The sequence below is a fragment of the Lagopus muta genome, chromosome 5, assembly GCF_023343835.1.
Source record: "Lagopus muta isolate bLagMut1 chromosome 5, bLagMut1 primary, whole genome shotgun sequence".
Lineage (NCBI taxonomy): Eukaryota > Metazoa > Chordata > Aves > Galliformes > Phasianidae > Lagopus > Lagopus muta.
The window spans coordinates 26316420-26337784 of NC_064437.1; the positions used below are offsets into that span (position 1 = coordinate 26316420).

General features: G+C 41.6%; 1 protein-coding gene and 1 long non-coding RNA gene across 13 annotated transcripts in view; one reads left to right on the plus strand and one right to left on the minus strand.

The window, feature by feature from the left end:
• Positions 1-794: 794 nt before the first annotated feature.
• Positions 795-13251, minus strand: LOC125692954 (uncharacterized). Of its 3 annotated transcripts, none has more exons than XR_007376944.1 (6): positions 13072-13251; positions 11938-12105; positions 10602-10771; positions 8732-8813; positions 5824-5930; positions 795-4216 (listed from the first exon to the last, which is right to left on the minus strand). It is a non-coding gene; the product is annotated as an uncharacterized LOC125692954 (long non-coding RNA). The 3 variants fall into 3 exon arrangements; XR_007376943.1 differs by having other exon boundaries at positions 10185-10771; XR_007376945.1 differs by lacking the exon at positions 10602-10771.
• A 27-nt stretch (positions 13252-13278) lies between these two features.
• The window catches only part of RC3H1 (ring finger and CCCH-type domains 1), a 56074-nt gene continuing 47987 nt past the window's right edge, over positions 13279-21365 (plus strand). For all 10 annotated transcript variants that reach the window (XM_048944148.1, XM_048944150.1, XM_048944154.1 and 7 more), the window contains exon 1: positions 13279-13409. The gene's annotated coding sequence lies outside the window, so the exon portion shown is untranslated. The remainder of the gene's footprint in view (positions 13410-21365) is intronic.

A 21365-nucleotide genomic window follows, 5' to 3' on the forward strand; every position in this document is an offset into this window, starting at 1 on the left:
TTATGGAAACAGTTTGCTCAGGAGGGACTGGTAGAGAGAAACTAACATTAGGGCACACAGCTGTTGATACAGGGCTGCTCCAGAAGTAACACCACTTCCTGTGTCATTCTGCTGGCCCACAGTGACAGAGGCAGATGTTGGTGGTGTGACAGAGGTTGAACCTTCCTGCCAGTGTCATTACACGTTGTTACTGTGTGACTGATAGCAGCAGAGTCTGACAGAATGGCATCTGACATGGAAGTGCATATAGAGCGTTGGTGTCCCACTGAATTCCTCCATGCAGAGAAAAAAATGGCTTACTGACTCCTGCTGAACATTCATGGAGACCAAACAGTGGATGCTGGCACAGTGAGGGGTGGTTGCTGCATCCTCAGATTAGAATTTGGGAGACTATCCAGGTGACAGTGGTCTTTAAGTAATGATTTGAGAGAGGGAACTCCCAGCCTGCATGTAAAATCCCACCACGCCAGATCTAGGAATGAGTACACTACAGAAAGCTTGCAGTTTCTTAAAGAAATATAGGGCCACAAACAGACCATCCCAATGAGAAAGAAGGGAAGCTGGGGAGAGAAAGCCGTGACTAAATCTAAACCATTTTGATGACTTGTATCTCTTGCAAAAAGATGTATAAGAGCAGAATCTAGGTTAAATGACAAGAACTGGTGACAAAATGACTGTAATAATGAGTAGGGGAAATTCAGGAAGGTTAACGTGCAAAGCAAGCTAAAGCAATCAAAGAGTCATGATAAAACTAGTTTTTATTAACTGTATTATTATTATTAATTAAACTGTGATGTATCAAAAACAGATCATGAGATTTTGTCTTCGGTGAGGTTTCTGCCGCTGAGCCACCTACTATTCACGTAAGAAGGTGAGAGGAGAATGGGCTGTGTGAAATTCACATATAATGGTTAGAAAATGGCACTCAGGAGCAGTGTCACACGATTCACATACAAAGGAGAAGTTTCTCACAAGTGAGATCTCCTGATATTTTTGTCCTGAATCCCAAACTGCCTGATTTTAGGTGATGCAATATGACAGAGAATATTTTTATTGTATTTATGGAGGATATCCCGTTCCGGTGAGAGCTGCAAGCTCTTCAGAAGACAGAATTGAACAAATCCTGACAAGTCGAAACAGAGTTCTGAAGTAAATAGAAAGTAATTCTGTAAGGTGAGAAGCTTACACAGTGCTGGGAATAATTGACTGCAGAAATGTAAGCTGGAGACAAACTGGTTAAGCGGTTACTTCATAAAAAGAAGACTTCATTCATAGCAGTGCACAAAAGAAAATGAGTCAGTAGAGATTTGGTGTTAAAAAAATGTGATTAGTTAAATACAGTAAAAGGCTGTCAGGCACAAGAAAAGCAAAGAAATGTTTCTACTCCACTACGGTTCCAAATGGCTTCTGGTGAAGAAAACTTCTCGGTTTTGGGCACCTCCTTTCAATTACAGAGAGTTCTGTGGAGGACAGAAACACTTCTCACAGAAGTGTGAGAACTCCACCCACTGAGCGTGACTGATGGAAGTGCAGTTGGACACCTGAAAAGTCTGCAAGGACTTATGAATGTACAGCCAAAACAGTATGAGAATTTGACACAAAGAAAGTAGTCTGTATATGAGAAAAGTGCATACACACACCAGCCCATCTGTTTGGCAAAAGAAATACTTTTTTGCTGCATAATAAACTCTCAGCCAAAGGCACTGAATGTCATAATGAGCCTTTCTTTTTTAGTATACCCAAATCCTCAAACTCACAATATCCTGTGAAGTGCAGTGGAAGTCCTGATGACACAGAGCATCCATATGCTAGGGAAAGATAGTGGGGATTTTTACCTTGGTGGATAAAAATACACCAAGGTAAAAAATAAAAATAAAAATCAATGCTAGGCCTCTCCTGCATTATCCACTATGGGGAGCTGAAGGCTAATCTTGCTGGATAGATGGTGATAAAGGAATCCAGTTGTGCTCTTAGTTGGAGCTATAAAGTTCACATGTACTGATTTCCACAACCTGATCTCTGCAGAACTCACATATAAATGTGAATGCAATCCCGCCTTCTCTGAAGGGTGATGATGTCATCCAGGATCTGCCCAGAATGGGTACCTCCTGCATCCATTCCCTCTGCCACTGCATCAGGAGCCGGGAAACTATGGGGTCTGCTTGAGAAAACAGGCTTGAGGAAGGATTCCTATTTAGGAGGTAATTAATCTTATCCCTGTAAATTATAGGAAGAAACTGCATATTCAGAACAAAACAACAAAATCTGGGGGAAGGAATGCCAGGAAAAATCTGTTCAATTCTAGGATATACCAGGAAACGCAGCTAGTATGGACAGAAAGGTCCCAGAAACATTCATCTATCTTTGTATGTGTTTTTTAATGTCTTTTTAAAACAGAATTCCCAAAACAAAAAAAATAAACTGTAGAGAGTATTTATAATTGATCTGACCGTGTTCTTCCCCCACAGCTCAAGCAGTAGCATCATTACAAGGACCTTGCCTCGGGTGTCCGTAGTACACCTAAGCACACTGCCTTGATATATTTCTATATTGATCTTATTGCTTGAGTAAGCTTTAAAATCCAGAAAAGTGAGTGATTTCTTACACATTTAGAACTAATAGCTTTGGAAATATTTAGGAATAGATTATGCAGTGACTTTTCTCTATGTAGGGAGATTTCATATCCTTAAAACCATAAGGCTAGAGCCAAATATAATATGCCTGAGGTAAAATCAAGTCAATTTATCTTCAGTGAGTAAGTAATTAATACTTGTGCTTTATGTTAAGTATTTTACAGTTTAAATGCCTATTGAGGCTTTCTAGCTACAAGATATGGAGAAGTTAAGTTCAGTGTATTAAAGATGTTCAGCATATTGTCAAATTGTACTTAAATATTGACACAGCCTTAAATCAACACTGTGTTGAATTCTGTACACATAATCAAGAACAGAATATAGATAATTTATTTTATAACATGGTTGTTGGTTTCCCATATTTGGTGGTTCAATAGCACAGAAATGAGTTCACAAGTTATTTCTGCCAGAACAAATCAATATGTATGCAACAGTGGATTCAATGACACTGCTAAAGTGCCATCAGCTCAGTAACAGGCCAGCAGAATGAAGAGAGAAGCCTTCCTCGTTTTTTGGGGTTGGGGATGTAAAAGAATACACAACAAGGAAGCTGCCTCCTTCTGAGAAATGTAGCTTTGATCATTTAATTAGTATTGAACTTATATTTGGTGGAAGAGTTTGGAAATGAAATTTTAGAAAAGGCTATCTGTAGACTTTAGGTACATCAGAGTAAACTTTATGTGAAATGAAGCTGGAAAAAATAGGTCACTTTCCTGAGAAAGCTGGTAAGGATTATATCAATCTTCTGAAGGCAGCAGAGGCACACTGTGTCACGTAACCTTTCCCTTCACTGAGTATATAATACAAATCCACTTGACAATATATGCTTTACGCGGGCCTTATCGTCATGACCTAATCTCTCTATTTCTGGTGTATGGCATTATGAAAAAGAAACAGTTGATTGTGAATCTGCATCCAAATTACCAAACCATTAATGGAGCACATGGAAGCTGAGTTTTCCCTTACATATCTTGCATAACTTGTATGTGTTACGTTCCACATAGCACAGCAGGAGTGACCACATAATGACAGCTAGTCATTATGTGTCAATCAATGTAGACTATACCTCGTGTTGCTGAGGTGAGGATAGTTCGTTATCAAAAAAATGAAGGGCCAACATCTATTTATTTCCTGATGCTTACCTAGTTCTAATGCTTACATTTCATGCTGCTGCGTTAGAAGATCTCTATCTTGTTTAAGAAACAAAGCCAGATAAGTGCAAAAGTGAGTGCTAGGAAATGCTACCATGAGATCACAAAGGGCTTTTGTGTTTATACATATCTATACTATGTATATTCATAAGTATTCATTTTATATAAACATACACCCACACAAACACTCTGAGTATTGTACACATCTCTGATATCTAGAACTGCTGTGTTGTCAAATCTATGCTCTCCTGCCTTTAAAGCCAAGTGTCTTATTTCCATCAATGCCAATCCGTTGACATCCTTCAGAAATGTGAGACATCCCCAAAAGTTGGTGTAAAAAAAATTGCTTCTGAACATTACCATCAGAAAAGCTGTTGGAACTTCAGGCCTGTCTGTGGCAAACTGCAATTGGTAGGCTCCAGTAGTGGTGTCCTACAAAGATGTAAGTATAAGACAAAAAGTCAGTCTTAATGTGAAGCAGAATGCAAAGAGAGGGGGAAAGGCTTCCGTACTGCTGACGTATTTCTGCTGTACACCGTGTGCATTTATTATCATGAGAATTCCTGACCTTCAAACTAACCCTTCACCTGGAAAGCTCTGAATAAGGAAATTATAGATTTTGTGATAAACAGTTTTCTGAGGAAGATATCCATCAGCTGGCTCCTCTTAAGATCTGATAACTAAACTGAGCAGCAATGGCTATAGGATTCAGTGACAATGGAGAAGCTGGTTAAGAGAATGTAAATCTCCTTCAAGATACGCAGAAAACCTGAAATATGTAGAGTAACTCAGCAGTTGTAATCTCGTAAGTAGCAGAAGAACTTCCAAAAACATAAGAAGCAATAATTTACTATGCTATGCTGCAGCTCAATATTTAATAATCACATAGATTCTCTGTTTTTGTTGGTGGTGGGTTTTGTAGCTTTTTTTTAGCAGCTAACAATAAAAGGTAGATTGAGGGTCAGACTTTTAGAATTTTTAATTGCATTCCAATGATTTTCCTTTAGATTTGTGAGCTTGAGACCAATTCTTTTCAGTCTTTGCCTCCTGACACTTGTGTGTCGTGGCTCTTGGACCTCAGAAATTAGTGTATAAATGTATGTCCACTCTTACCTGTTCTTCAGTGTTTGACTCACATATGCACTCCTATCTGTTCTACAGTGATTGACTCACACGTCCACTCTTATCTGTTTTTAAATGGTTAACTCACCCGTGTGTATTAGAAACAGATTCATGTCTGTTTCATACAAAAATAAGTGTAGATATGCACGTGTGCTTCCTTTGGAAGAAAATATAAGGAGAACTTTTTTTTAGTATTAAAATAGAGGACACTCCCTTTTTTTGCAGAGCACTGTATGTTAATAGAAATACTGGTAAGAAAAGCTGCTGCCTAAGAGAAACAGCAATAAACTGCAGCATAAACAAACAAAACCTAACTGCTGACAAGAAGTTCAACTACAGTCAAGTTATTAAGACTGAAGACAGCAAGATGAATACCTCTTCCTTTCTGATTCATGTTTTCACGTGTCTGTCAAGCAGAACCACTAGAAAACCAAAAGCATTGGAGACAATGCACCATGGATACTGTGGCTTTACATACAGGAATGGGAAATGTCCCCAACAGAACAGAAAGTGCACTTTTCAAAATACAATACACTTTACAAAATACAGTATTGTTAACAGGCTAACACTTCTGCTCGTGCTGCAGCCTTCTGGGCGCCTCAGTGAGCACAAAACTAATTCTCTCTAATGTCTAAGAAACTGATGTCACTCATTCAAAAATGAAATTAATTTAATGCCTTATAATTTTATATACAAGCCACATCTGTGATCATGTTTGCAGAGTATATTCTGATCCTTCCACTGTTGTGGTTTTTTTGGTTGTTTTGTTGCTTGTTTCTTTTAGCAATTATATCAGTAGTTTATGAAGAAAAATAACATCAGAAGTACCTAACCAGCCAAACCACAAATACTATTCCTTCCTGTCTGGTAATGAGTGATAATTCCACTATTTAGTTACTATTTCATACTCAACTTACAGTTTCCCTTTATGAATTTCCGTTTTCTTTTGTGAATGCCTCCTCCTTCCTCTGCTTGAATCAAAGAAAAGTAGACAGCATCACGTGGCACAACAGATTACTCCTGCCTTCAATCAGCCAAAGAAAAAGAAGTTTGAAAAATCCTTTTATTTTTATTAAAAATAAAAATAGCAACTTAGCTTTTAACTTCATTAATAAAATGAATGTCCATAGTCAGAATGTTAAGTTAAAAAAATCCTACAAGGTTAGGATTAAATTTGTAATTATTGATAACGATTTACCACCAGCAGATAAACACAAACAGTGCCAGCAGGAACAGGGAGGTGATTGTCCCCCTCTGCTCTGCTCTTGTGAGGCCCCGTCTGCAGTACTGTGTCCAGATCTGGAGCCCCCAGAACAAGAAAGACAGGGAGCTGTTAGAAAGGGTCCAGAGGAGAGCCACAAAGATGATCAGGGGGCTGGAGCACCACCTCCCTGCAAAGACAGGCTGAGGGAGCTGGGCTTGTTCAGCCTGGAGAAAAGAAGGCTGTGGGGTGACCTCATTGCAGCCTTTCAGTACCTCAAGGGAGCCTACAGAGGGGAGGGGAATCAACTCTTTGGAAGGGTTGATAACTGCAGGAAGAGGGGAAATGGTTTGAAGCTGAAGGAAGGAAGAGTTAGGTTGGATGTCAGGGGGAAGTTGTTTGCTGTGAGAGTGGTGAGGTGCTGGAACAGCTGCCCAGAGTGGATGCCCCGTCCATCCCTGGAGGTGTTCAAGGCCAGGTTGGATGGGGCCCTGGGCAGCCTGGGCTGGTATGAAATGGGGAGGTTGGTGGCCCTGCGTGTGGCAGGGGGTTGGAGATTCGTGATCCTTGAGGTCCCTTCCAACCTGGGCCATTCTGTGATTCTGTGATTCAGTATCACCAAATGATACTTTACACTTACAGTTCAGAAACACCTGTGTTTCCCACTCAGATTGAACTGTTGGAGTGCTGTGTAACAGCTTTTTACTGGCACAGTAGTAAGACAGAAGAAAACAAAAATATTATCTTGAAAATAAAGTTATAAAACTAGGAGAGGAAAATACTAGTAAAAAGGTAATGTTCTGTGTGTGATAAAATTTGGTTGTGAAAGTAGCTGTGATATGTAGAAGCTGTTGAAAGAATTAAACAAATAACCATACAGCTATGAACTCATAAAAAATGATCTCAGCCTACCTGAACAAATTTAACATGTTTCCACTGAAAATGCTATTTTTGCAAAATGCTTCTCAAGTGTGTACTGCACCTCTGTGCTTGTGGTAGCAATGGTAATGGGGTTGGGCTCGATGATCTTGTAGGTCCTTTCCAACCTTGTGATTCTATGATTCTAAGTTACTCAGCATCTTCTCAAAAAACAGTGTGAGATGATATCTCATATATGCCCCCCTGCAATTACCTGAAAATAGTACTTTTTATAACACTAGCAGAATTCAGGTCTGTGATATTTGAAAAAGCAGAAGCTACTAGGTAACCCCACTAATAATAGTAATTATTTAAAAACCAAAAATCAAATCAAAAAATACCACACAAACTTGCTTTACGCACGCATCATTAATGTATTAAATCTTATTTGGTCCTTTGCTTCCATTTTCCTGCAAGAACTGACAATTCTGTTTGCTGAAAGACACACTGGGGAAGATGTGTACTGGATGTTCTCAAACCAAACCAGGGCACACTTCAGTCTTTACGGGAGATACAAAGCAAAGTAGCTCCTGGAAACAGTGTTTTCTTTTTCTACAGAATTGCACCACAGAAAGGTGAAAGAGTCCCACTTATTACTTACGCTCTAACTTGGAAAAATGATAGGAAAAATTACTCAGATAATAGTTTACTCATAATGCAGTTACTGTAACTTGCGTAAGTGTGGAGGACGCAGTGATGCCTGGTGGTTAGGAGACCAGACCATGTGTCAGGCCTTTATTCCTTATCTTGCCACTGCTTGCTGTGTGAACCTGAACAGTTGCTAAACATCTACTACATTTAGCTTCCCTTTCAAAGTGAGAGTAAGGTTGTGGTTTTACAGGCAGCTCAGCAAAGATACTGAATTGCTGCAAAAAACCCATGCTGACTGTATCACACTTGTCTTTTTCCTCCAGTTTTACAGAACATGAGGAATCTGCCAGAAAGGAACAAAAATTATGTGGCTACTGATGGCGGTTTTTGGTTTTAAATGCATGCAAGCAAGTATTCTTGTAAAATGCAATTTTCTTAATTCTCATGGACACCATGCTCAGGGAGAGGCTGTTGGAAACTGCTGTGCAACAATGTTAGTAAGGAAGAGAACAGATTTCACTACAGAAGTACTGCTAAGGAAGCACAGGAAAAAGAAAAAAAAAAAGTGCTGCTTTTTGTTGAGATTGAAAAGGAAATAAAAAGGAACTGAACTACAAGATAAAGAGGTGGCAGCATATGGCACTTGACATAGGCTCTTGGCCCTCCCCACGGACGATCCAGAAGCCAAGCAGACGGTTATTTCAGCAGAGGGCACCAAAACGACAAGTACGTTGTAGTGCCTTCGACTTGCTCTGCCCTGTGAGCATTAAATCCCTGATATCCCCTCAGCCTTAGAATGGGTTTGTGACCTCGTTATGCCCTGACTTCACCTATATTGATTCCAATAAGTTTTTTATGTAAGTTTTTTTCTTGTGTTTTGTTTTGCGTTTCCCTCCTGCCTGGAAAGAGGTGGTGCTGAATGACACTGGAAGGTATACAGTTAAAGCAAGCAAGGCAAAGCAAGCAAAAAGGCACTAATGAGTACCATGAGAATCTGTGACACTCTACCAGATCAGTCTGTAGGATCCCTCAATGTCAGTGGGACAAGGAGACTAATGAGATGTTACAGTGAAGTGAAACTGCTCTTGAGAAACCATCAGAGGGAAGTTTCTTACCTTCCTTGCCGTTTCTTCTCTTATTATATATATTTTAACACCAACTGAAGCCACAGTGTATATTTATGTAATTATTTCATTCCTAGCAACCAGAAAACACAAATGTTAACTGTGCAGATATCCTGCAAATCTGTTGCACATAGCATCATAGAACTGTAGAAAGCTTTACAGATTTTCAAACAAATACGATAACATTTGGAGAGTTACATAGCATGTTCTTGCTTGTGTAAACTGAATGGTAGAGAGATAAGCATTCATGAAGGTAACATGAATCTCACACTCATGCCCTTCACATTCCATTACACCACTAAGGCTTCTCTTGTATAAATGAAATCTAAACTTTGTATGTTACTACATTTAAGATACTGGGCATAGCCTTCCACAGGGGAAAACTTTACTTTGTTTTCATCCTCTTATTACTTTACAGTAAGCATATATGACTGGTTCTGAAAGTTGCATCTGAACTTTCATTTGGATGATATTCAGCATTTTCTTTAATGAATATTTTTTACTTTTGCAGTTTTCACATTGGAAGGACACGCTTCTGTCTTCTGCTTCTGTCAGTGACACTTTATAAAACAGCAGGAATTTCAGGTTTTGTTAATGCACATATTTGCAATGGTCAAGCACACGAAACTGCTGAAGCTTTCCTCTAGTGTTATCTTTTATTTTATATCATATATGCAAGAGTCCTGCATATGTGAAAGAAAAGGAACATTTTTTAATGCTTGAGGCCAGTTGGAAAAAATATTTCTTTCTTTCCTTTCATTTTGATATCACAGGTTTCAAAATGAGAAAATTTCCACTATTATCAGCTTTATAGGTCACGCAGGTAACTGAAATAGCAAACTGAAACACTGCCGACTCGTTAAAAACCTTTCTCTTTTATGCAGATGGCTACTGTGTTACTGCACTAAGATTTTGTATGGAAACTAATATAAATTGAATAATCAAATTGATACTATTTCACAGTTGCATTGATATTTTAGCTATTTCTGTCAGTCATGTAGGCTTGTAGAGGGACTCATTTCTAATGAATCTGAAGGCTACTAGGTTGGCTACTAGAACTGTGCCAACATTAGCATCTCATTGATGAGAGGAAGAAAAATAATAAAGATGAAATGGAAAACTGACACATGGTATTGTAGAATCTAAACTAATTTCTGTTGTTTTTTGAGGACAAAATAAAATAATAATAATAATAATAGAACAATGTGAATAAGTGGAGATAAATTACAGCAGAATTAAAAAGCTGAAATGAGATATGAAAACTAATCCTGAAAGCGAATATTTTCTGTTTCATATATTGAAGCAGTATATCATATAGGAAGTAATGCTGGATAAGTGGACAAAGTGAACCTTAAGAATAAACCAGCTATCTTGTGAGATCATCTCCTAAGGAAAAAAAAAAAAAAGAGGGAAAAAAAAAAAGAATAAGAAGGAAGAAGCTCACCTACAAATTCCTGAATATTTAAAATCCAGGACAAAGAATAATGACCTAGAAGCGTTACTCTGATGAAGATTAAAATGGGTTATGAAATTCAGAGCAGTCATCTTTGCAATGTTACTTAACAAGCAAGGTCATTCCAGAGCCCTCTTCTCTAAACAATGCAGCACTGGGACAGACTACGCTGTAATACAGAAATTTGTTGTTAATGAGTAAACACTGGTAACAGAATTTACTAAGTGGTAACAGAATTAAATGTTGAAGGCAAATATAAGTTACCTGAAATTAAAACCTTTCAATAGACAGGAACAATATATAGGAACTGACAATAGGAAGTGGTAGAAGGCTTCTGAATGAAGTACTGAGAACACAACTGAATAACATACTAGGATCATGTACTCTGTACCACCACTTGATATACACCAGGAAGGAGGAGCACGTCTTTGGACCTCAACTGGTTCTAGTTTCTTCAACTTCAAAGTCTGCATAGAACACCAACCATTTTAGCTCCTGGTGCTGGCTTCTGTGTCTGAACAAGATACTAGCAACTTCAGCAAGGTTCACACTTGTAGCATAACAGTTAAGAAAGGAACCTGCAAAAGGCAGCAACTGTTGGTTCAAAGTTTTCTGTGATACGAAATGTTTAAAATAATAGGATGAAGTAGATATTCAAATTTATATAGGGTAATGTGCAGAGATACTGTTTCATAGTTCATTTGCAAGCAGAGGGGTTAATTAGATAGCAGTATGATGATTCAGATTTTTTTTATAATAAACCAGGCTGCAATTTGCCAAGTGGTCATATGAAAGATTGTGCTTCAAGAGAGACTCTTACATAATTTATACAGTCATTGCGAACAAGTGATCTTAGTGTGTCATTGTAGGAAGCATTAAAACATGAACATAATGATAAAAATGTAATAATGTACTGATCTGTGATCATCCCTGATTTCTGAATCTGGCAAACATTGACAGTCTTGGTTAAATCATTCATCAGGATATTGTGTAAAGATGGTACAAAGGATTTCAATGCTTACAAACACTGCTTTAGATTTCTGTTGTCCTTAGGCTTTCACAGCTCTTCTGTTAAGTTCTTGGACATAACAATAAAACAGCCATAATGCTTGAGATTCACAATTCCATATTAAACTGTGGAAGTTGCACTTCTATAGTTCACACTAAGACCCATAATTGCTGAAAGAAAGGACTAATTCATAATGTTTTTTTCAGTTCTCTAGGCAATAGTGAAAAATAGGCCAACGAACAGCTAATGGATTATTCAGAGCACACAATTTACACCCTAGGTGGCAAATTCAATTTAGAATTGAGCCTGGCTAAGTTAAAAGTGGCCTTTGCAAAGATCCTAATCTTCCATGTTCATACAATGCCAAATGCCTGTTTTTAATATTATTTTATTCAAGCACTGATTCTTGAACAGCATGAAGTTTTAATTATGTTGGTGGAAAACTCCAAATAGAAGTATGATTGAAAGTGATACTGTTAAAACCAGTAAGTGTGATAGAATTAATATTTAGCTATCACCAGCACAATTCTTGTAAAATTAATATGAATATCATAGCAGTCTGCAACAAATAAAAGAGCCAGAAAGATGAACTGAATATTAAATTCCACATAAGCTTTCCTCATTGTCTAAGAGGCTCTAGGTATTTATTTCCAGGTCTGTCTGAACGACGTGGCCCTGCATCTTTTTGCAGGTTGCTATCTCGTGGCCCTGACTCTGAGCTTTATTATTCCTCACCTGACATCGCATTGCTTCAATGGTAGATGAAGGTCACACAGTCCTCTGCTGTTGGGATGTTGTATTGACAGAGCAGTGCTCGTTCCTTGCAGTATTGTGAAGTGGTTAGCAGTGCAAGGATTCCACGTGCAGCATCCTTACTGTATGCGTTGTACACCAAAGCCTTTCCTGAAAGGAGAGTAACAGAAAAAGTATCAGCATGTAACTCTGTAAGTAAGACCTTTTAAAAGCACAACATCAGCTGCTGGTGCCTGTTGTAGCTCTGAAGGAAGAGCTGCACAAAACAAACCCCAAGCAGCTGCTGTGGCTCCAGCTGGACGCCCACACAGGGACATCCCTGGGGAACGCCTTGGGGCCAGTGACCCCAGTGCTGGGTTTTGTATACAAATTCGAACAAATTCCATTGTATTTGATATCTCAGATCGTGCTTCCATAGAACGAGAATCAGCTTGATGCTACACTGAAATATCCTGATGTTAAATAGTTTTGAAATGTTCTGGGGACTAAATGTCCATCTGTTTGCGCTAACTAAATGTGGTAGTTGTCAAGAATACGTGCAAAATACTTCAAAATTTCTTCAGTAACCAAACTAGCTCCAAAGAAGGGCTTGTGGGTCCCCAACACACTGAATCATGGAATCATGGAACGGCCTGGGTCGAAAAGGACGACAATGATCATCTCGTTTTAACCCTCTGCTATGTGCAGGGTTGCCAACCACCTGACCAGGCTGCTCCTTGTTTTTGGTGGTTCATGGACCTTCCTGGCAGCCAGCCCAGCTCTGCATTCCCGAGGACCTCCTGAACAAAGCAGTACGCAGACATCTGAGAGTGCCAAGCTAGGGAACAGCATTTATTTATTCATTATTTTATTTTTAGGAAGAAAACCCAAGCTGTAAGGCCGGCGCCGGGGGGCTCTGAGCAGGACCTCAGCGCGCCCCGCCTGAGGTAAAATGGCGGGCAGGAGCCCGAGGGGCTTTCAGCTCACACAGCTCCCTAGCACGCACAGAACGCAACGAAGAGCCAAAACCTCGGTCCCGCAACCTCGCTGCTTCTGCGTGAGCGCTGGGGACGAGGAAATGAAGTGAAAGAACGAAGGGGAAAATAAATAAATAAATAAATAAATCCAACAACAAACCAAAAACACGGAAGGCAGGGAGCAGCGCAGCGGACGGCTCCCCCGCCCGGCAGCCCCTCGCCCCGCAGGGCCCGGCCCGTGACTCGGCTGTTTCTGCCGGTTCCTCCTCTCTCTCCGCCCGCCGGGCGCAGGAAGGGGCGGGCGGCGGCGCAGGGAGGCAGCCGACGCTCAAGATGGCCGCTGCTGCAGCGGCGGCGGAGGGGGTGGCGGCGGGGCGGCGGGAGCTGGCGGGGGGAGCCCGGAGCCGGCGGGTGCAGGAGGCGGAGGGCGCTGCGGCCGCCCCCGTGTGCCGCAGCTGAGGGGGGCCGGAGGCCGCCGCCGGGAACCCGGCCCGCGTGGTGAGTGCAGCTTCCCTCTGCCCTCACCGCGGCGGGGAGTGGGGCGGCGGGGAGCGGGGCCGGCCCCGGGGTGCCGCTGAGGGCGGGCGGGCCGTGCCCGCGTCCCGCGGGGTGCGGCGGAGGGGAGGGCGCGGCTCTCGGGCCCGCGGCGCCGCCCGTCTCGCTAAGGCCTCGGGCTTCGCCGGGCTCTATTTCCGAGCGCCCCGGGAGGGAGGTAGGGAGGGAGCCGGCGAGGCGAGGGGGGAGGGGAGGGCAGGGCCCGCCGGTTGGGTCCGGCCGTGGGGTGGGGGCGGGCGGCGTCGCCTCGGGCTGCGGTGGGGAGGGAGGGGGCCAGCGGCTTTGTGCGCGGCCCGCGTCTGCTGCCGCCCTTCCCGAGGAGGACCGACGGCCATCCGCGCGTCGCTCGGCACGGCTCGGAGAGGGCGGCGAGGCCGAAGCCCCCGGCCGGTGACGTGCCAGCGGTCGCCCTTTTGTCTGCGGCCCCGAGGGCGGCGCGGAGCCGACGGCGGGCGCTTTCACCGCTTTTAAACCCTGCGTTATGTTACGATTGCGGCGTGATTCTCACGGTCGCGGTTTGCGGCCGGGTGCGAGTTGCGGTGGCTGGGAGTGCCCCGGTGTAAGGTTTTGTCCGCCAAAGCCGTCGTGAGGCGTGTTTTGTGTTAAAAGCAGGGAACCTCTGTGCTTCATTCCTTGGAAGCGGTAGGGCTGAGTTTCCCTGTACTTGTAACCTTAGGAGTTGCTCTCTTGTTTTGCAATTTCAATCAGTCATGAATGAAAAATCCTGCGTGTTTTGTATTATATGGAATATGGCCGAAGTAAATAGAAAAAAAAAAAGAATTATAAAAGAGCCAAAAATTGCTGTCATCCCTGTAACTGATTTAGCAGCACTGTCTTCTTATGGCCCTCCTAGGAAGAGAAACACAGTTATCAAACTCTGTGTTTGTATTCCATTCCTGCCGTAGGCCTACACAGAGCTGTTAGGTAGCTCTGCAGTGCTCCAATGCAGAACTTCACCTCTTCTTCCTGTTCCTGACCTCTCTTTCCCTTTCAGTCTTACAAGGAGAGTGGTGCTAGTTGGCAAACTGTGCATCTCTACATTTGTGTGTTTGAGATCAGTGAAGCTGATGAAAGCCTTCCTAGCTGTGTAAATAGCCAGGCGCACCTAGGAGGCATGTGCATGCAATGGACAGTTTCAGTGCTTCTCTGCTAGAACCACAGAATGTGACTTTCTTTATTCTATTAATACACGACATGGATATGAAATTACGGTTTCCACTAACATAAATAGAAGCAGACTTTATCAGGTAGGCACCTTTGTTTTTCTCTGCAGTTGTTTTACCTTCCTGTTCTGCTGAAGCAGGCAACGTGACGGGTTGGTTTGAGAGGAATTTAGAAATGAGAGTACTGTCATTGTAGTCTGTTTTGAAAACCAGAGTCTTGGGAGGCATGTCGAGTTTCTCTGTCACTTCTGAGCAGCGTTAACACTAATGGAGATGAGAAACAAAGTTATTTGCATGTTTTCTGCGTTGTTGTTTTGTTTTGTCAGCATTGTATTTGAACTAGTTTAAAGGAAAAGTGATTTAGAGATTTGTAATATTATTGTATGCTCATAAAGGTATTAAAATGTTCTACTGTACAGGTAAACGTGTGGATCCTGCAGTTGCATACACCAGTATGTCAAGGCTTAATTGAAGGGCAGCTTAGGACATACATATTACTGTATAACAGTACATGATCAGGTGAACAGAGATTAGCAGGATTGTTTTCAGAAACCTCTGCCATGTTGCCAGTGATTCATCGGCAATCTGGGAGGAAACCACTCTTGTTGAAATAAGCATTGCAGATACTGAGATTCGGCAAGCGAGTGTATTGAAATAGCGACTGAATTTCTTTATATTTGATTCGGAGGTCTTGGGTGACGATGACCGTGATCACCCTTGATGATAATGATGCAGAGACTGATATCACTGATTATCTGGGGTCTGTATCTCCAAAGTAACTCCTGATGCAAAGGGGATGTTTTTACAATATTTAACAAGTACTCATCTGCGTTTACACTCATAAATGTGCATCCCCAGTGTCTCAAAATAGCTATGCAGCAGCCACTGTATGATGCCTTATAAGCAGAGAATCTTTTGTAAAAGTTGTTAATTTTTTTTTGGATAAGACTGTTCCCTGTGTAAGATTCTTATCTCCAGTGGATTCAGTGAATCATTTGGCAGATAAAGCTGTGGTTTGTGGGTTGTCCCATCTCATGCACACCCCAAGTTGGGGGATAGCCATTTGCTGGAGAACTCCAAGCTGTTAGGCCATAAATTCTGACTCAATAGGGAATTTGTAGTTTGAAGCTAATGCCTTGCACAGTGTTTAGCAATGAATATTCAGCTATTATACAGAAATAAAGCTGTATTATACTGCTGTTGTGAAAGGTTTTTATATAAATGTTCTAATCCAGCTGAAATTTCAGAGTTGCCTTCAAGGTTACTTCTTTATAGGATGTATTACAGTCAAGCAATCTGAAGTCCGCAGACTCACACTAACTGAGAAAGAAAGCCACAGGTATTTACCTCTGTTACTTTCCTTTCTGTAGAGACAGTTCTCAGTGTGTGCTGAATTGAGTGCAGTTCCCATCACCCACTTTGGCCACTTGTTTTTCTCAAGAAGTGCTTCTGATGATATTATCTTCTGCATTGGTTTCAATTTCTTGGTTACAGTAAAAGCTGAAATCGTATTAGATTCCAAAGGGCTAACTGATTTCTGATTTATTTTTTTTTATTTGTGGAAATGTGTAACTGGGAAGAAGGTGAGGAAGCCCCATCATATTGTTGTAAGTAGATATTCTGACATAAAAGAGTTGTCTGGTTTGAGTTGTTTATGGAAATAACTTCATCACTTCTGTATGGTAGAAACTTATTCTGCGGTACCAGTGAGAAAGGAAACTGACTTCTGTGTTTGAAAGATCAAGATTTCGAGATCGTTTCTTCACTTGTACAGTTCCCTGTGCTGGAGTTGTTAGAGGAGTGTGTTTCATTCAAGGTTGCTTACTTACCTGGAGATTCGTTTTTTAATGTAGCAGGAAAGAAGGTGGGTCTGTGTGGACTGGGGTACTTCTGGCAGGTACAGGTGGCTTGCTGTGAGCAACACGGTTTGTGCAGGTGGGCTTTAGAAAGGCCATCAGCATCACAAGAGCAGGTGTAACTTGTGTTACCTCTGAGGAGGTGGCAGCTCCTGGCTCTGGCTCAAGCTTTCACTTGTGAAAAAGAAACTGGTGCCTTATTTAGATGAAGAATGTCATGTTTGTTTAGCTGCATTTTTCAGCACCATCCATTGACAACTGGGAAATCAAAACACTTTAATTCACACAGCAGAAAGCACTGCACATCTTTTACAGGCTTCCACGTGAAAGCTTTTGCTCAGCATGCAGTTAGAAAGCGTAAGGGCCACATGCACAAATACTTGAAGGGGGTAAATATTGTGTTGATCTGAGACTGATTGCACTTCAGCTACAGGACTACTGAAGAAACCAAGAGCACGGCTAGGTGCAGTAACTCAAGTACCTGCTGCTCTGGGAGGGCCTGCATCTTGCAGGTCATTCCTCATTCCTTTTTGTGTGGTTTATTTGTGTTCTAACAAAGCCTGATTTATGGCCCCCTTTCACCATGCCGGTTTAATACGTGTTTTTAGGAATGATGCTATTTAACTACTGCTCAAAGGCAGGCTGTTATGTCGAACATGCAGTCCAGGCATTCCAAATGGCATGACTTCTTAGGATGCTAAAAAGCTGCCAGGCTAAGCTTTGAAGGTTGAGGTATGGCCGTTTTGAAATCTGTTGTTTGTTGTTACAAACTTCTGGTTGATCAGCTGGTGGAACAGTAGTGGTTTCAGCCCAGTTTTAAAGGTCTCAGAGTTTCCTTCTAAAATCACTTACAGCAATTACTTCAGATAAAAAATGAGCAAGCTGGAAGATTTTGCAATTAAAATTTTTAACTTCCCTTCAGTTTTGAAAGGAAGCTTCTGGTATAGAAGCAGGGTCATGTTGATTAAGTATGCATTGAAGGTCTTCAGGGACCTGCAAACTAATTATTTTTGATAAATTGTGGCAGGCAGCATTGGTCTCCAGTTCAAATTGAAGAGCTGTCTTCTGAGGCGAAAGGAGTCAGGTTGAAGGAAGGTATTACAGAGTGAATGAATTGAGATTCGTTCCAAGGGGGACGGTTTTAATTACCTACTTATTAGTAAACCAGCTTCTTTGCAACACTCCCACTGTTCAGTAGCATTTTTCCATTTGTTTTGAGATGTTATTCATGCTGACCTACTCTTCTTTTTTTTTGTAGCAGTTGTACATGAATCAGTAACTCTTCCATGTTTTAATACAAAGCTTGTGTAATATAAATCTTTGTCATTTCCTTCAAAAGTGAGAGTTAAATGAGACCTTTAACTGTTGACTCTTGCATGTCCTGTAAGTCACATGGTTTGGCTTCTTTTTTTGACCCCCTTCTTCCTTTTGTTATCAGTTTGGAATAGAAGTCCTTCAGGTACTGTTTGGTGTTTGGAACTGTACAAACAAAGGCAAGTGCTAAGAGTTCCTTATCCAGTGTTCGTATCTGTTGAATCTGGTACTCACAGTACAGGAAGGCTGAAGTGGTTTGTGCCCTTTTTCTAATTGCGTGCCGAGACACGAGAACTAAAGACCTTGAAATTATCAGCTAGTTCAAAAGAAATAGCAGAAAGTGAGTTTGATTGCCTTACATGGCTGTCTGAACTTGTGACACACTGCATAATCATCATTTAATGACCATTCATAATTCTGGCAGTTACACAGACTTAATGTTAATTAAATCCCATTTCTGGACAGATGTTCTCCTGGTGAGCCCAGTGAAGCAGTTTCTCTGTTTGTGATACTTTAAAAAGGACCTAAACAGAAATTTTACAGAATCAGAGCTGAATTCTGTGCCCCAGTCGGATCTTCCGAGTATTGTGAGGAGATATAAAATGCCAAAATGCTGTCCTGCTTCACGTGGAGGAAAGGAAGAACGTATACATGCTGTGAAGCAATTCTCAGCCTACCCCCTCGTTGGATGGGACATTATCTCCGCTTTCACGGTGTGTTTCCTAGCTTGCTTAGAGCTTGCCTAAATCAATATTTTTTGAGCCTTCTAGAGCCATTAAAAGGATCTGCTTTAGATGGCGGTCAGCTAATTTTCTTAGTCTTGTCAGAGGAGCTCGGGAGTTCCCAAGTGACATGCTTAATTGACAGAGTACCACGTTGCAAACAGCAGAATGAATTAATCAAATTAAAAATGATAAATGATGGTACTGAAACTGTCACTGGTCATCAATGTGGGTAGACATCAGCATCCAAAAACTTTTTTTTTTAAAGCTAAAATATGGCTGGTTTTTACTTAGCAGCTTTTATTGGCAGCTCTAAAAGACCAGGAATTTGAAGTTTTACTTACTTTGTACAGCAAATGTGGATTTTTGTTTCAGAAATCAGCCAGGACAAAGCCAAGTCTCAAAGACGACTGATGACAGAGAGAGCGTACCTCTCCTGTGTGTCTTTCCAGACTTGCAGTGACTTTTCTATAAGGGTCTGTATTTGGTTGCTTGCTTAACTGCTGGTTTGGTTTTTGGATTTTGCTTGCTGAGTTCTCCCCAGTCCGTTGGTGTCTTCACCTCTCATTGTTTTTCATGATCTTTCTCTGGTGTTACCTACTTTCCTCCTGAGTGTTTTGTTTTTGTGCTGCTATCAGCCAGTAATCAATTCAGCTAGTTAATGAAGGTAACAGAGATGGCATATTGCTTGTTAATTTTGTTGCTTGGACGATCCAGGATGGGTTGTTTGGATAATGGAGAGGCCATGGGACTCTTTGTTCTTGGAACTTTGCTGTGGTCTCCCAAAATGTCCTTGCTTCCTCTGGAAGCGGGGAGAAATTGGGAAGCATTGTTCATGGCACGTTCCCTCGTGACTACTTGGGCTGTTCCTGTGAATGTGAAAGATAAAAATAAGCTAGGTTAAACTGGCTTGTTGGAATGAGCTGCTAAGTTAGATGAGAGGTTGCAATTCAGGCTGCCCTTCCTGTTTGTGAGTCATTCCTATTTAATTGTGTGAAGAGGCCTCCTGTGGAATTAATTAAAAGGGGATCTTAGTAGTACTTCAAGAACCTTGCAGTTTGGTCAACTGTAACTTTACTCTCCCTTCTTTAACCTCCTTAAAGATGGAAGCCTGGACACTGTGACTAATTCGTAGGAGATGCATACAACAAGCAGAAAGAGAATGTTGTGGCGTAAAGTGAGCATTAGTTGGACTTCAGTTGCCTGCATTAATCCAGACTGCTTTATGGGACCGCTTTGTTGCCAGCTGCTATTGAATTCTACGGGAGAGCTTGAGCCATCAGGGCTGTCTTCTGAACTTGATAATGCCTGTGCATATTATTAACCTCTTGTCTACGTGCTCTGTTGCATTGTGACTGTTACCTGAAGGTGTTACTTCTGTGATGCCTTTGTATGCTACTGAGCTTCTGCGTGTTGTACTTTGCAGAGAGCCGTTTTCTGACTTGAGGATGGCTCACTTTGTATTTTCCTGTGTTCTTCTCTTCTGAATCATCTATTCTGTTTGCCAGGTTTAAGGGCATGTTTGTGTTAAGGATCTGAATAACGAGTTTCACGTTGATAACTGTGGCTTAAAAAAATGGTACTGTGGGCAAAGTGCAGCAGGAAGGCACAGTTAAGTCGCTACTGTTCAAATTAAGGACTTGTTTTGTAAAAAGTCACCTTTAGTTGTCTGCTTGAATTCTGACAGTAGTGTTTCTGTTTTGGCCTTGTGCTTTGAGAGCTGCTGATAAGGGCTGACTTAGATGAGAACAGGAGAACTCCCTTTTTCTCAATTATTACCAGAGTTGTTGAGGCTAACCTTCTCCCCGAGCACTGTAATTATGGCAGAGAAGCTTCCAGAAGAGGAGGAATATGTGGCAGATTTGTACATGTCCTCATGCTATGTTTTGTTTTCTTTCTGCAGTATTTGCAAAAAGGAACAGAGAAAAATAGAGCTATTAAAATGACATAAGAACCAGCAAGGCACTATCAGGCTTTCTTAGCATGTATTCCTGTACCAGACATATCAGAAATGAGTAGGATTATTCTACACTACGCATCAAAGTCTCTGCATTACAGTTCATAGAAATTAAATATTTCCACCCCTGTATTTTGGTGTCTGAGGATTTACGTGGGTTCAGCAAACGGCAGCCTGCAGTTAGCTTTTCTGGTCGGTTCCTTTCCCGGTGGAACTTCTCAGTCAAATGTTTCTAACAAAACTGCGCACCAGGACTGGGTGGGGATGTATCTGGGTGTGCTCCTGAGGAGGAATTACATGATCACAGCCATCTATATGCGGGTTTCTGGATTCACTAGCCCAATTTAGAATAGAGTAACTTGATCTCTGTCAAGCTGAAGCCTGGGTATGATTTAGATGATTTCCAGGCATACCTGGAAGAAGGCTGCCACAGCAATACATGGTAGGTGAGCTAAGCACTTCGGCATTCTGGACATAATGGTGTGGCTGTCATGTTAGCACTGTGTGACAAGAATGGGGTGTGGTGGCAGAGTTGCTCACTGAGCTTTGAAACTATCCCAGGTGTAGCTTCTCTTACGTAAAATCTGAGTTAAAACCACATTCCATTGTGTCTTCCCCTGAATAATACATGAATTCACCTGCTAAATAAAAATGGGAGCTGGCTGTTCCCCTCACCCTGCCCCAGGAAAGAGAGGAAAAACCGTGGACCTTCATCTGGCAGCTTGTGTGACAGTAACTGGGAGCCTTCAGGAGGGGAAGTAGGCAGCAGCAATGCCTCACTGACAAGTTCTGAACCAACATGAATGAATTAGTGTAGATTTTGAGGAGTGGGAATAAAATCAACCGTGTTGCTGTGATGAGCTGGTTTGACTGCTGTCTTTGTAGAA